This window comes from Apteryx mantelli, chromosome 11, assembly GCF_036417845.1.
Source record: "Apteryx mantelli isolate bAptMan1 chromosome 11, bAptMan1.hap1, whole genome shotgun sequence".
Taxonomy (NCBI): Eukaryota; Metazoa; Chordata; class Aves; order Apterygiformes; family Apterygidae; genus Apteryx; species Apteryx mantelli.
Window position 1 is genome coordinate 14408617 of NC_089988.1, and position 15284 is coordinate 14423900.

Consider the following 15284-nt stretch of genomic DNA (forward strand, 5'->3'; position numbering starts at 1 on the left):
TGACATGGCCTCCTCAGAGCCAGCTCCTCCTAGCGGTGTGAGGTTGCCTCTTGGGCCTGAAAGGTTTTCAGTTCAAGGTTTCATTATGAGTGACTGCTTGTCCAGAGTGAGTCCTCTTCACAGCCTACAACACCTGTACATTACAACACGATGCCAAATGAGTGTGACAAATGCAGAAAGTCATGGCATGAAGGTGACTGCACTCTAACATCCATGAGGTCCTTTGCTGATCCACTAATATAGAGAAGGAGTGGAAAAGCCTTAAAGCTCCTAGGCACACCTAGGTAATGTTGACTTTGTCACTCTGGGAGGTGAGAGAGCTGCGTTTGTTCAGCCTGGAGAAGAGAAGGATTTGGGTACACCTAATAACAGCCTTGCCATACATACCAGGACATCATCAAGGAGATGGAGCCAGACTCTTCACTGTTGTGCATGATGTGAGGGTGAAGGCCGATGGGCATTAGGTGAAAGAAGAGAGGTTCAGGCTGGGTATAAGGAGAAACTTTTGACCCATCCTGGCAGCCAAGCACTGGGGCAGGTTGCCCTGAGAGGCTCTGCCATCTCCATCCTCAGAGGTTTTCAAGTCTGAAATGAGTAAAGCCCTGAGCAACCTGATCGCACTTGTCAGCTGAGCCTGCTGTGGGAAGGAAGTTGGGCCAGAGACATCCTGGGGTTCCTTCCAGATGGAATGATTCTGCATTTCCTTGCACCTCAAGTCTTCTCTTGACCTTGGGAAACATTCAGTTTGCTTGTGATCATGGAAGCAGATCTCGGAAAAGTATAATCGGATCAACTGCATGCTCCTTCTGCTTCTCCAGAGTAGTTCAAATTCAGGACTGCTTGACAGGTACCCCAAAATAGCCTCTTTTTTTTTCTTCTTCACTTTTTATTGCATTTTTCCCTCTTTTCCACATTCCAAGTTGTTTTCTTTTACCAACCTGATACCCTCCCATGAAGTCAGCCAACCCCTCTTTACCCTTTCCCCCTTTGACCCTGGATTTGCTTTCTTTGTACATTCACTTGGCTTTTCTGAGATGCTTGTCATGGTGATGCCTACCTTTGCCAGCAGTCCCTTTAAACGACTACCTCCTTTTATTATTCATAGTGTCCTGCAGGTCCTCCTGCTGTTATCCTGTCAGAGGCACCGCAAGACAGGATGAGCCATCTGCACACACTCATTTACAGCTGACACAAGGGAGCTTCAGTCAAGAGGGGCCTTGAGAAACTTGGGAATTGGGCCAACAGAAACCTCATGCTGCCGTACAAGGAGCAGTGGCAGGTCCCGCATCAGGGGACAGAACAGCCTGTGCATCAGGACAGGCTGGCACCTGACTGTCAGAGGAGTGACCCTGAGGAGAAGGACCTGGACGTTACGAGGGATGCCATATGAGCCAGTGGTGCAAGCTCACTGCAGATGAGGCCAGCTTCATACGAGGCTGCTTCAGGAAGAGTGTGGCCACCCAGACAAGTGGAATTATCATCCCCTTTGACTAGGCCTGGTGTGGCTGCATCTGGAATAGCGTGTCCCAGTGTGGGCTGCCAGTGCTGGAGGAATGGGGAGCAACTGGAGAGGGTCCAGGAGAGGCTGAGGGACCTGGGCTTCTTCAGCCTGGTGAAATGGAGGTGAAGGGCAGTACAGTAGTAGCCTCCGAGTGCTTGAAGAGATCATGGATCTTCTCTTGGTAGAGGGAACTAACACGAGGAGGGGAAACCAGGCTAAAACAGGAACTCACAGCTCAACTCCAGGGCAATATGACACCAAAGACAAAGAGGAAGGAGGGATATGCAGCAAAGGAGGAAGTGAAAAATTGTGTTCACTGGAGCAGGGATGGTGTTATGAAAGCCAAAGCTCTCAGAGGGTGCACACTGGCAGGCGACATCAAAGGCATGAAGAAGGGCTGCTACTGCTTCAGCTATGGTAAAGAATAGAAGGGAAAATGTTGGCTCTTTGCTGAATGGTGGGAGCTCAGTGACTTTTTGGCTTCTGTCTTCTCCAGCAAGGTCTCCCAGGCTGTTGTGCCTAGAGTCAGGGCTCCAGGCAAGAAAAGCAACCAACAGTGCATGAGGGCTGAGTGAGGGATGACTTGCAAGAACTCCACCCCTACAAGCCAGTGGGAATGGAATGTCTGCACCAAAGGACACTGAGAGAGCCAGCTGCTGTCTTAGCAAGGCCTCCCTCTGTCATCTTTGAAAGGTCATGGAGATGGGGTGTGGTCCCCCCTCAATAACTGCAGAAAGGCAATCGTTACATCCACTCTCAAGAAAGGCCCAGAGGGCAACCCAGGGAACAACAGGCCATTCAGCCTCAATTGGTTGAGGAGTGTGTCATGGAGTGAGTCCACTCATTTCTGGGCACATGAGGGAGAAGAAGGTGATAGGGAAGAGGCAGCATGGATTTGTCCAGGGTAAATTGTGTCTCACCACCTCATTGCCTTCTAGGATCACATAGCTCTATTTGTGTTTGGAGAGCAGAAAATGTCTTTCACCTTGTTTTGAGCAAGGGGTTTGACACTGTCTCCCACAATAGCCTTGTGGAATACAATTTAGAGATTTACCGCCTAGATGGGTGCACAACCAGATGAGTTGATTAGTGACATGGAAGAGGCAATACTCACTATGCTTGCTGAGGACAAAAAAATTGCAGGGGACCCCAGCCATGTGCTTGAGGGCTGCCATTCAGAGGGTCCTGGACAGGCAGGAGGAATGGGCTGTCAATACCTGGAGTCCAGGGCATGAGCCACCTCCTTTGCATCCAGACCTCTGCCAGAGGAGAGGGGCATCTCTCCTGCCACAGGCCCATTTCATGATGCCTGACAAGGGGGCTGAGAGTAACTGCCCTGCAATGTCATTGTCTGTGAGGCAGCATGCCCAACTGGGTAAGCTGAAGGCTTTCCCAAACCCCTCTGTCTCTCTCTCTCCTTGCCTCCTTCGGCAGCAGGATCATGGTGTTGCTCCTTGTTTCCTCTCCTGTCCATGCTGCTCCTCTTCTTGGTCTTGACACAACTTCTTCGCATAGCTGCCAGATGGGATGATAAGAGTGATGCTTTCTTGTATCTGAAAATTTCAAAGAAGGAGGAACTGATCAGGGATGGGATAGTAAGCGTCACCCTTCTCTACTGTGACCATGAAAATGTGCATTCCCAGATCCTGAGGAGAGTGAGGAAGGACAGTAGCAGAATACAGACCCTGGACTTGAGAGGAGCAGACATTGGCCTCTTCAGGGTACTGGTGGCAGAACCCATGGGAGGCAGCTGTCAAGGGCCCTGGAGCTCAGGAAAGCCATCAGGTCTTTAAGGACAGCACCTGCCAAGCACAAGGATGGTCCATCCCAATTCTCAGTAAAACTGGCAGCTATCTCAGGGGACCAACTTGGCTAAACAGGGACCTCAAACCTTAGCTCCAGGGTAATAGGGCAGCATAGAGAAGTGGGAAGAAGGGAGAGGCAAAGGAGGCATTTAGAAATGTTGTCCAGGGTCATAGGCTTGGTGTTAGGGAAGAAAAAGCTCCCCTAGCACTGACACTTGCAGGGGATGTCAAGGGCATGAAGATGAGCTGCTACTGCTTCCATAAGAATGAAAGAATAGAAAGGAAAATGTGGCCTCACTGCTAAATGGGACAGGGAATCTTGTAGCAGCAGCTGCGGATAGGTCTGAGCAACTCAACCCCTTGTTAGCTTCCGTTTCCACAAGCAAGGTCTCCTGGGCTATTGTGCCTTGAGTCAGGACTCCAGAGGAGAAAAGCAGCCACCGGTGGATGAGAGTTGTGAGGGATTACTTGTGAGAACTCAGATGATACAAGTCAATGAGGTTGGATGGGCTGCAGCCAGGGATACTGTGAGAGCTGACTGCTGTCACCGCAAGGCCACTCGCTATCATCTTTGAAAGGTTGTGGAGATGGGGTGAAGTTCCAATGACTGCAGAAAGGCAATTGTTACATCCATCTTCCAAAAAGGCCACAAGGGCAACCTGGGGAGCTGCAGGCAGTTCAGCCACACTTTGGTTAGCAGTGAGCCATGGAATGAATCCTCTCAGATCACATTTCTGGGCACATGAAGAAGAAGAAGGTGCCTGCGAACAGTTAGCATGCATTTACCAAGGGTAAATTCTGCCTCACCGACCTGATTGTCTGCTAAGAATAAGTAACTGTATTTGTTGATGGAGAAGAGTAAGTGTCCTTTAAATAGAGTTCAGCAAGGTGTTTGAGAGTCTCCGAGAATATTCTTGCATGCACGTTAGAATGTTACAGTCTAGAAGAGCAGACAACTGGATGGGTTGCAGATGAGGGCTGCCATTGAGAGGGACCTAGGCAAGCAGGAGGAATGGGCTGTCAGGAACCTCATGGAATTCAACAAGGACAAATGACAGGGCTTGCACCTGTGATAAACCAACACCCCACTGTGTCACAGGCTGGGGCCTGAGGGCCTGGGGAACAGCTCTCTGGAAAAGGACATGAGGGTGCTGGGGGACAGGAGGCAAAACATGAGGCAGCAGCGTTCCCTGGCAGCAAAGAAGGCCAGAAGCATCATGGGCTGTATGAGCAGGAGCACAGCCATGAGGTGGAGGGAAATGGTGATCACCTTCTAGTCAGTATTCATTAGACACCATCTACAAAACTGCATTCAGGTTTGGATTCTCAGAACAAGAAAGAGGATGATAACTGGGAGCGAGTCTGGCCGAGGGCCCTCACAACAGTCAGGGAGCTGGAGCACTTGCTTTGTGAGGAAGCATTGGAACTTGTTGCCCAGACAGCGCTGGACAGTCTCCTCCTTTGGATGTTGCCAACACCAGACTGGATGAAGGCCAGAGCAACCTGGCCTGACCCCAGTGCTGACTCTGCTGGGAGCAAGGAGTTTGGGCTGAAGACCCCAGAGGTCCCTTCCACCCTGAAGGTGTCCATGATTCTTCCCACTCTCAATCTTCACTTTTGATGTCAGGGAAAGCATACAGGTGCCCTAAGACAGTGGAAGCAGGCCAGCTTTCTTGTCCTCCTCCACTCAGAATTATTCAGATGCAGGGCTTCTTGGCAGGAATCCCCAAGAGAGCCCTGATCAATCCTTGGCTTCATTTGGAATTTCCTTGTTTTTTTCTTCCATTCCTTCTAAGTCTGTCTCTTTTACCACCCTGATCCTGTCCCATAAAGCCCACCCCACCCTGCCTTACCCTTAACTCATTGGCACTGGCTTGTTTTGTTTGGTTGGTTAGTTGGTTGGTTGATTTTTTTTTTTTTTTTTTTTTTTTTGGATTTCGGACAACAGACACATCATGGAGATTTCCAAGAGAAGTGTCAAATCCTGTGCCTCAGGGAGAATAACACCATCCATGAGGAGAGGTTGAGGGACCTGTGCTTCCTTATCCTACTGAAGTGGAGGCAAAGGGCAGTAGAGTAGGAGCCTATGACTGCTCGAAGGGTGGTTTCAGAGATGATAGAGCTTTTCTTAGTATGGGGAAACAGCATGAGAAGGGGAAAGAGCCACAAACTGCATCTTGAGAGGTTCAGACTGCACTTCAGGTCAAAAGAATGTCACTCCTAGGGTAGTGCTGAGGTGCAACAGGTCACCCAGAGGGAGTCTGTGATCAGCCCCTGCCTTTGTGTTTCAAGGAAAAGCAAGCGAGGACTGGAAGACATCAGGAGAGGCAGGGAGATCCCAGGGTGAGAGCAAGGTGGGGAAGCAGCTTGGGTGTGTACAGTGTGCAGGGAAAGAGGCACAGGCATGGGAAAGCATAGGACAGCCTGTGGTGGAGATGGCCGAGGGTACTGCCAAGGCTGAAAGCTCCCAACACAGCTAGGTGTTTGTCCTCTTGGCCGTGGCTGGTGTCTCTGACACCGAGGCCCATGAAAAAATGCCATTCCTTAAAGCACTGTGGCCTTGCTGCCTGCTTGTCCCTTGGGAGCCCAGGAGGTGCATTATCATGGTCCTGCACTTAGTGTTGTGCTCCCACACCCTCACACTGCCCCCAGGAAGAGCCCTGAGCAATGCAGGATGGAAAGCATCACCCTACCCAGGGGCTGGCTGTCAGTGCCTGGTCACTCTGCTTGATAACACGCATCAAGGTTGACTGGGCATCACAGCCACCCTCACATTGCCTTTGCCTGCCTGCAATCAGGGCCTCCAACTTTCGGCTCTAATCAGAACCTGGGGAGACTTTCTTGGTAATGGCCCTCACTGGGACCTGTTAGCACTCCAAGAAACTTGGGATTTTCTTCTGACTTTAACTTCTTGAGAGGTTTCTTCAGTGTCTTCTCAGCATCTGAAGTTCATGGGCTCAGCACCAAATACACCCAAGGGGTCATTAAAATGCAAAAAAAAAAAAAAACCCTAAGACCTCTTTCCATAACTTTCTTCAGTTTGTCAATTCTTGTGTGGCAAATTGGAAAGTTTGCAGGAGTGTATTGAAATTAGGCAGATTTCAATGAGCACCTGAAAAGAAAGATGTCTGCTTCTTAAGCTTTCTTGAGTCTTCAGTTCTCAGAATAAGTCATGCCCTCATTCCCCAATTCATACTGACCCACAGTGTCTCCTAACAAAGTTTGAACATGTAGGAAAAGCAGAAGTTTTGATAGGAGTTGTGTACGGACACCCTTCCTCCCCAGCACCCCAGCCCTGCCATTTCCCTCATCAGCCACTGGGGACTTCACACCACTCATGTGAAAATCCAAACTTTTGCCACTCAAGTTTGTAGCTGAAAGTTACAGCTCATTTGCACTAATTCCCACCTGCTTTCCTTCGAGAACTAGCTGTAGACAGACGCAAAAGGGTTTTTCTTAATACCAAACAAACAAAAATGAAATTTGGAACAGTTTAATAAAAGATACAAGACACTCCTCAACTATATGTCAAGTCCAAGCTGCCTCCAGTGAGGTCCACTGCCCACAAGGCATAATCTTCCCTTGAAATATTTTTGACAGATAGATTGGAAGGGATAGACCAAAACACAACAAAGGAGGTGGCTAAAGAGACAACAACGAGACTGCTGAAAGACGAGGCAAGCTTCAGACTCCCAGCAGCTCAGAGCAGCAACTGGAGAGTTGAGAGGCACCTGAAAGCATAAAGATTAAGGGGAAGAGGAAAACTGGGAAACTGCGGAAAGTGCATGTGCCCAGAGAGTCTGATGCAAAGATGCCTTTAGAAATGACCACTTTAATCAGGACATGTGGAAATATGTGACAGAGCACTGAGACTACATGCACAGCCTAATAGACAGAGCAGTGGAAACACAAGGTCAAGGGCGGATCGATATATCTTTTCCCACAATTAATACCCCTCCTGCAGATGTCCACTCTTTCAGCATGTTCATTGAAGTAGACTAAAATAATCACCAATGGGCCCTCTCTAAGCACTGAAGGAACACTGATTCCAGCATTACAAATTGTCTCATCAGAGGATGGTTATGTGCAAGAGGCGGAAATGTCTGACTTCGGAAGCCCCGATTCCCATCTCTTAACTAGGCAGGACACAGAGAATGGGGCAAGAAGGGAGCTCATTGACAACAAGGAGGAGGCTGATCTCACCCCAGGCCAGACCCCAACAGCGCAGATGTCTCTGTCAAATCCAGGTCTCTGTACTTCCCTTTCTTGTCCAAAGAGGGAACTAAGTTGTCTCAACTGAGTTGTTTTGAGATACCTTTCCTAATGACAAGCTCAGGTCCCGCAGGAGCCACCGCCAAAAGTTCCAGCACCACATGGCAACACAGCTACCCCAGGGCATCTCAGGCACCAATAGCCTCTCTATGTGGTCAAATGAATCAAGCCCCCAAAGTGGATTCTAGTCAGAAGTTGAAATCTTCTCAGAAAATAACTCAATACAATAATTGATAAAAATCCTCGTTTCCAAAGCTTCACACAGTTATTACCATTGCCATATTTTTTTTTTTCTTTCTTCTTAATCGGCAGCACCATGTTCATGCACTACAGGAATTAGCCTGTCTATGCAAGTGTATATATATATACACACACACACACACATTATTCATCAAAATACATTTGCTACCAACACTCGGAATGGAGAAACTTTGTTCGGAGGAACGACTTTATTTAAATCAACATGTTTCAGCTCCCTTCTTCTGCCTCTATGTCCTTCCTTCTTCCTCGGCCTCTTCTCTCTTTACAGAGCTCTCCAGGGAAAGATTCACTGAATCCCAGCACTTAGGGTGGACGAGACCTCTGGATATCACCTAGTCCCAACTCCCCTGGTCAATGCAGAGGGAACTAGATGAGGTTGCCCAGGGGCTCCCCCCACTTATGCATTGTCCACAAGGGTCCTGAGAATACACTCCATCCATTGTGCAGGCCATTCATAAAGGTGTTAAACAGTCCTGCCCCTCATGTCAATCACTGAGGGATGCTGCTAGTATCCAGCTGCCACTTGGAACTTGTACCACTGATCACAGCGTTTCAGCCTGATGGTCCATCCAATCTTACACCTGCCTTATGGTCCATTGATCCAGGGCAGAGCTCAACAATTTGCCCATAAGGAGACTCTGGGGGATTGTGTCCAAGGCTTTGTTAAACTGAAGGTTCACAAAATCCCCTGCTTTCCCCTTGTGCACACAGGCACTCAACTTACGACAGAAGGCAATCACATTGGTCAGGCATGCTTCCATTTCCCCTTGGTCAACGCGTGCTTCCTCTTCAGTCCTTCTCCTTCCTATGCTTGGAGATGGTTTCCAGGAGGATTTGCTCCATCACCTTCCCAGGGACTGAGATGAAGAGGACCAGCCTGTCATTCCCCAGATCCTCCCTCTTGCTCTCCTGCAAAATGGGTGCAATGTCTGCCTTTTCCCAGTCATCAGAAACCTCCCTGATTGCCCTGACATTTCATAGACAACTGGGAGCAGCGTTGCAGTGACTCCAGGGACCTCTCCCTGCACCCTGGGGTGCTTCCCATCTGGTCCCATGGACTTGTGTGTGCCCACTGGGCAAAAGTCCTCCCCGGCTGCATCGTCCTCTACCACAGCTGAGGCTTTGCTAACACAGATGCTGCCAAAGGACTCGGGGGCCAGGGAGGCCTGGCAGTAGACAAGACCAGGAAAAGACAAGGTGAAAGAGGCAATGAGCTCCTCAGCCTTTCCCCTCTCTTTGTCACTACGTCCCCTGCCCCACTGAGCAGGGACACCACATCTTCCATTGGATGGCTGCCTTGTGATGCAAATGTCCTTACAGAAGCCCTTCAGGTTACCCTCCCCATCCCTTCCTAGATCCAGATCCAGCCCAGCTCCAGCTGTGCTTTGCCTTGCCTAACTCCATCCCAAACAAGATGAAATCCTCTCTGCTGCAGTCCAAGGTGGTGACTCTGTTATTCCTCTTACTTCCCCATCGTCTCACGGTCACTGCTGTGACAGACAACCTCCACGTTCACATCCCCATCCAGCCTGAGCCTCTGGCAAGAAACCAAGGGGAGGGTGGCACCATCTACTCAGAGGCACAAACTACAGAGGTAGAGAAATCACACCGCAGAAAAGCTTGCTCTTCTCCCCTCACCCCTGAGGGGATCCAGGCAATGGCCTTTCAGGCGGTTCAAGGTGGATGCAAAGAATTTCCATTGTAATGTAGATATGCCTGAGGCAGTGCCTGCCAGGCTGCCCTTACAGGCAACAGGGAGGAGGAGGTGTTCACCTGCCTTCTTTTAGGTGGTCACAATAAGCACAAAGGACTCCTGTCCCAGAGACATTTGCTCTGTGCTTGAACTGGGTCCTGAGATCATAGGTGTTCAGGATAATTCTGGTTGAAGGGACCACAGGAGGCCTGTAGTGCAACATGCTGCTCAAAGCAGGGTCAGATAGAAAGGTCAGAAACCAAAGAATGCCCCTGCCAAAGAACTTCTGGGGGTGATAGAGAAGAAGAAGACAGTAGAGGGTTGACGGGGTGATCACGTGGATAAAATGGTTTCCTATTTCCCCTTCTCCCGAGAATGAAATTCCCAGCTCTCCAGAGGGAAGAAGCTGGGACAAGAACTTTGCCACTAACATGGAGGTGGAGAAGCTCCTGAGTCCCTTAAAGGCAGTGGCTGGTCCAAAGGCCACCACCCCAATGGCACTCGACCCCCAGGCATGCCTGCCTTGCTGCTGGGCACCCTCCAGCCCCAGGCAGGAGGTCTGCAGGAAACAGAGTGGGGCCTGCAGCCTGCAGCACTGGCCACCCAGCAGGTGTGGTGGGACCCTGCTCCTCTAGATGAGACTGGGCTCTCCTGCATTTCCCCAGTGGGAAGACTGCATCCCCTCCAGCTGGGAATGCAGCCTGGCAGGGAGGACCAACATGGGAAACACAATCTCTATTCCAGGGTGTGAAGAGAGAGGGGAGGGCAGAGGGGGATCTGCTCATGCCCTGGGCAGTGATTCCCTCCCTGCACCCAGGACAGCCGTGCTGATGCCCTGTAACCTGTGAGCCCAGGAGATGGGACTGCAATCTGCTCTGGCTCTAAAGATTTTCTCAGCCCTTAAGACCCAGGATGCAAAGCACCGGTCTGGGGACACCTCAGCAGTCAAAGGGCCTGAATTCGTGGTGTGTTCCTGAGAACTTCTATGTAGTCTCCCAGCACTGCTTTGACTCCTGTTTTCCCTGGAGCAGAGACTCCTTCTGAGGATGAACTTGCTCACTGTGTCCCTCTGAGGACAGGCTTGACCAGGCAGTATAAATGCCAGCAAGGCCTCAACCCCACAACAGTGTCCCCTGCCCAGGACTCTGCCTTCCAGCCACTTTCTCCTAGAGGGTTTGGGTTGGGAGGGACCACCAGAGGTCTCCAGGATCACGGTCTGCTCTGAGCTGGACTAACTTGACAGTTAGATCAGGCTGGTAGGTGCTTTCTCCAGGAGAGTTTTCAAAGATTTCCTCTCCCCTGTCCCAGTGCTGCTCAACTACCATGGTTATTTCTTTATTTTTTCCCTCAACTCATTTGAAATTTCCCTTACTGCATCTCCTCCTTGTTCTCTGTTGTCCTTTCCTCCCCTTGGCCCCCAGCCAGGTCATGCCATCAACTTTGACTTAGGACAATCACAGCTTCACCTCCAAGCACAGCCTTGCTGGGATCTCCTGGGACTGTGCAGGCAGGCCATGGTGGCCAGCTCCAAGCAGAGCTATGCACTGCAGGTCCCTACATTTTCTCAGATGAGAGCTAATGGAGACATAATATGACCCAGGGTAGAGCCTGTGGGCCGATGTCAAGGCTGAGCCAGTGGAAGCAGGCTTGAGAAGAGCAGACCTCCAGCAGCTCCTCTCCACACCTGGGCAGGGAGTGATGCACCCAGCAGTGCTCCTGAGAGAGGATGGTGACACAGGACAAGGGGCACAGTGCAGTGTTGGGCACTGACCATCTGTGCTGGGTCTGGGAGTCCTGGCAAGTGATGCTGGTGCCTGTAGCCCTCGAGAACCCTCGATCCTACTAGCAGCAGTGAGTCCCCTCCATGACTGTCAGGAGCTTCTGGAGTGCCATGGCTCCCATCTGCACCTCATGCCTCCACTGGCCCAGCCCTGCTAACCTCCATGTGACCCCAAGGCCTCACTGTGCAGGAACTGCCCAGGACATGGTGCATTCTGGGGTGGGGAAACATCCCCACACCATGGTGGGGGCCTGCGGTGCCCCGTTGCCCATGGCCCTCCTGCCTGGCAGCCTCCCACCAGCCCCCAGAACCTGCCCAGCCCTGTCCCTGTCCCCCTGGGGTTAGCAGGAGGCCATTTTCTGGGGTCTGCTGGGGTCTGGGCCCAGCGAGAGAGGCCAGAGAGGGCTGACCATTTCCCCCCATACAGGTGCTGAGCCCAGCAGGGAGACATAGCAGGTCACATTCAAAGATCACACCTCACCAGGACCATGGGGAATGGGCAGTGCTGGAAATAGATGGTATGAGAGACTGGGTCTGGGAGGAGTTTCCTGGGACAGTTTCTCCTCTCTGTTCATGCAGCAAAAAGATGGGATGGATCTTTGCACTGAGGCACCCTGCTTGAGGGCCCCCATGGGAGGAAGATGGTCTACAGGCCCAGTAGATGGCCTCAGAACCTCCTCTGAATGCTCCCTGCCAGCCCTGCAGAGGACCCAGCAGAGGGCTCGTCCTCCCAGGGCTCACAGCTGGACATCCAGTCCTCCAGCTGGGCATGGAGCCATGTCTGTGAGTGGCTGAACTGAACTGGCTGAATGGTAGAGCTCAGAGAGTTGTGATCAGTGGTGCAGAGTCTAATTGGAGGCCTGTAGCTAGCAGTGTCCCCCAGGGGTCAGTACTGGGTCCAGTCTTGTTCAACTTCTTCATCAATGACCTGGATGAAGGCACAGAGTGCACCCTCAACAAGTTTGCTGACGATACAAAACTGGGAGGAGTGGCGGATACACCAGAGGGCTGTGGTGCCATTCAGAGAGACTTGGACAGGCTGGAGAGGTGGGCAGAGAGGAACCTCCTGAAGTTCAACAAAGGCAAGTGCAGGGTCCTGCACCTGGGGAGGAATAACCCCAGGCACCAGTACAGGTTGGGGGTTGAGCTGCTGGAAAGCAGCTCTGCGGAGAAGGACCTGGGAGTGCTGGTGGACACCAAGTTAAGCATGAGGCAGCAATGTGGCCTTGTGGCCAAGAAGGCCAATGGTATCCTGGGGTGCATGAGGAAGAGTGTTGCCAGCAGGTCGAGGGAGGTGATCCTCCCCCTCTCCTCAGCCCTGGTGAGGCCACATCTGGAGTACTGCGTCCAGTTCTGGGCTCCCCAGTACAAGAGGGATGTGGCACTACTGGAGCAAGTCCAGCGAAGGGCTACAAAGATGATTAGGGGACTGGAGCATCTCTCTTATGAGGAAAGGCTGAGAGAGCTGGGCCTGTTCAGCCTGGAGAAGAGAAGGTTGAGAGGGGATCTTATCAACGTGTACAAGTATGTGAAGGGAGGGTGTCGAGAGGATGGGACCAGACTCTTTTCAGTGGTGCCGAGCGACAGGACGCGAGGCAATGGGCACAAACTGAAACACAGACACTTCCATCTGAACATGAGGAAAAACTTTTTCACTGTGAGGGTGACAGAGCACTGGAACAGGTTGCCCCGAGAGGTGGTGGAGTCTCCTTCTCTGGAGATATTCAAAACGCGCCTGGATGCAATCCTGTGCAATGTGCTCTAGGTGACCCTGCTTGAGCAGGGGGGTTGGACTAAATGATCTCCAGAGGTCCCTTCCAACCTCAGCGATTCTGTGATTCTGTGATTCTGTGCTGCCTGAGCTGACTCTGCAGCACCTTGTGGCCTGTGACAGAGGTGAACCAATCTCCAGGCAGGACAAGGTGACACTGAAGAAGTCCCTGGACCTGGGCAGCCTGTGATCCAGGCACCCTGAGGTCATCATTAGCCCAGTCCTGGTTCATATCCTCTTGGGGGGTGAGAAGAGTTTCAGGGGGAGGAAAGCTAGAAGGTTTTAAGGGTGCAGAGACTAGAGCAGAGACCTTGGTGTGATGTACCTCTCCCATTTTTGAAGCAGACTTGGCTGCAGATCAACAGGACTTGGCCTAAAGGCAGTGGTGGGATCCAGTTGTTTGGGCACTGGTAGGAACCCCAAGTTGCCCTGGGGCACTTGCCCAGCAACCACCCCAAAGGGCCATGGTTTTCCTAGAGGTCCCATAGTGTATCTCTAGAGACATGTGGATGTGCTGGACACCCCCAGGCATCCGACATGGCCCTGCAGGCCTATTTCTGTGTTACTGAATCAAGTGCCTGCACTGGATGACATCAACTGTTTGCAATGTTGGGATCTGCATGTGTCTCAGCTTCCTAGTGAGTGGAGCTCTGGTAGCAGTGGGCATCTAATATCATTGCAGGTGGCCAAGGAAATTCCTTACCTGACCCCAACTCATGCTCTAGAAGGATGTAGGTGTCACACTTGCTCCATCAGAGCAAGCAGACACTGGCACATGCCTTGGACCACCTCTGTCCCTTCCAATTTCATCAGGTGTTTGTGTGTGAGCAACTGACTCTCACCCTCCATCTCCAGTGATTATACTGGGAACATAGACTAAGATCTTGCATGCAGACATCCATGCTGTTCTCACTTCTGCCTGGGCAAGGGGACTCCCACCCCCTTTGTGTTTTTTATGGAGCTGATGAGAAGGATCTGAATCCCACACCAGCCCAGGGACTTCTAAAGCATCCTGAGAGGCCCAAACCGAGTCATCTGAATCAACACCTGAACCATGTGTCAATGAACTCCCTTCTTGTCCCCACCTAGGTGTCCTGCCTACTTAAGGGATGGGAATAGGAGCTTCCAGAGTGGGACAGTTCCACCTTTCCAAGATAGCCATCCTCTGATGAAATAAATTGCAATGCTGGAATCAGTCTCTCTCCACTCTTTAGCAAAGGACAATAGCTGATTATTTTAGTCTACCTCAGTGAACATTTCCCAGGAGGATGGAGCAGAAGACCGGCATGGTCATGCATAGACCAAGATCTCGCGTGCAGACATCCATGCTGTGCTCACTTCTGCCTGGGACAGGGGAATCCCACCTCCTCTGTGTTTTTAGTGGAGCTCGCAGGAGAATCTGAATCCTATGCCATTCCAGGGCCTTCTAAAGCAGCCTGAGAAGCCCAAACTGACTCATCTGAATTATTCCCTAAACTCTGGGAAAAGGAACTCTATTCTTCTGCCCATCTAGGTTTGCTGCCTAGCTAAGAGATGGGACTAGGGGCTTCCTGAGTGGGACATTTCCACTTTTCATAGATAACCATCCTCTGATGAGACAAATTGCAATGCTGGAATCAGTCTTCCTTCAGTGCTTAGAGAGGGACCATCAGTGATTATTTTAGTCTACTTCAGTGAACATTTCCCAGGAGGATGGAGCACAAGGGACAGAGAAAGTCATGAGCTCAGCTGGGCCTTTGGTCCTGAGTGGGGCCAGGATCCAGGGATGGAGGGAGTTTATGGCAACTGGGCAGCACTGCCCAGAGACAGCTGTGTGCAGGAGCAGCTCCTCTGCAAAGAGCAGCAGGGCTCCAGGCACTGCCTGCTGCTGCTGACATGAAAGGTGACATGACAGAGAGAAGTGCAAGGCAGTGTGGAGTGGGAGGACAGAGGAGTGCTCCTTGTGGGAGAAATCTTCACAACCCTGAACACAGTAAGTCTCTGGCTGCAGGGCAATGCTACTGAGGTTCCTGGAAAGGTCTTGAAATCATTCCAGTCTCACCATTACATTTTTAAGGAAGTCTCTCCCAGCTTCTCCTTTGCAGAGGAGGGGGAGATGCTTCAGAGCAGGGATTCCCTGCCACACCGTCACAGGGACAGGGCATCTTGCTACCTTCTCCCAGGGATCCTGCAGGGGGGTGAAGCCGGGGTGTGCACACAGG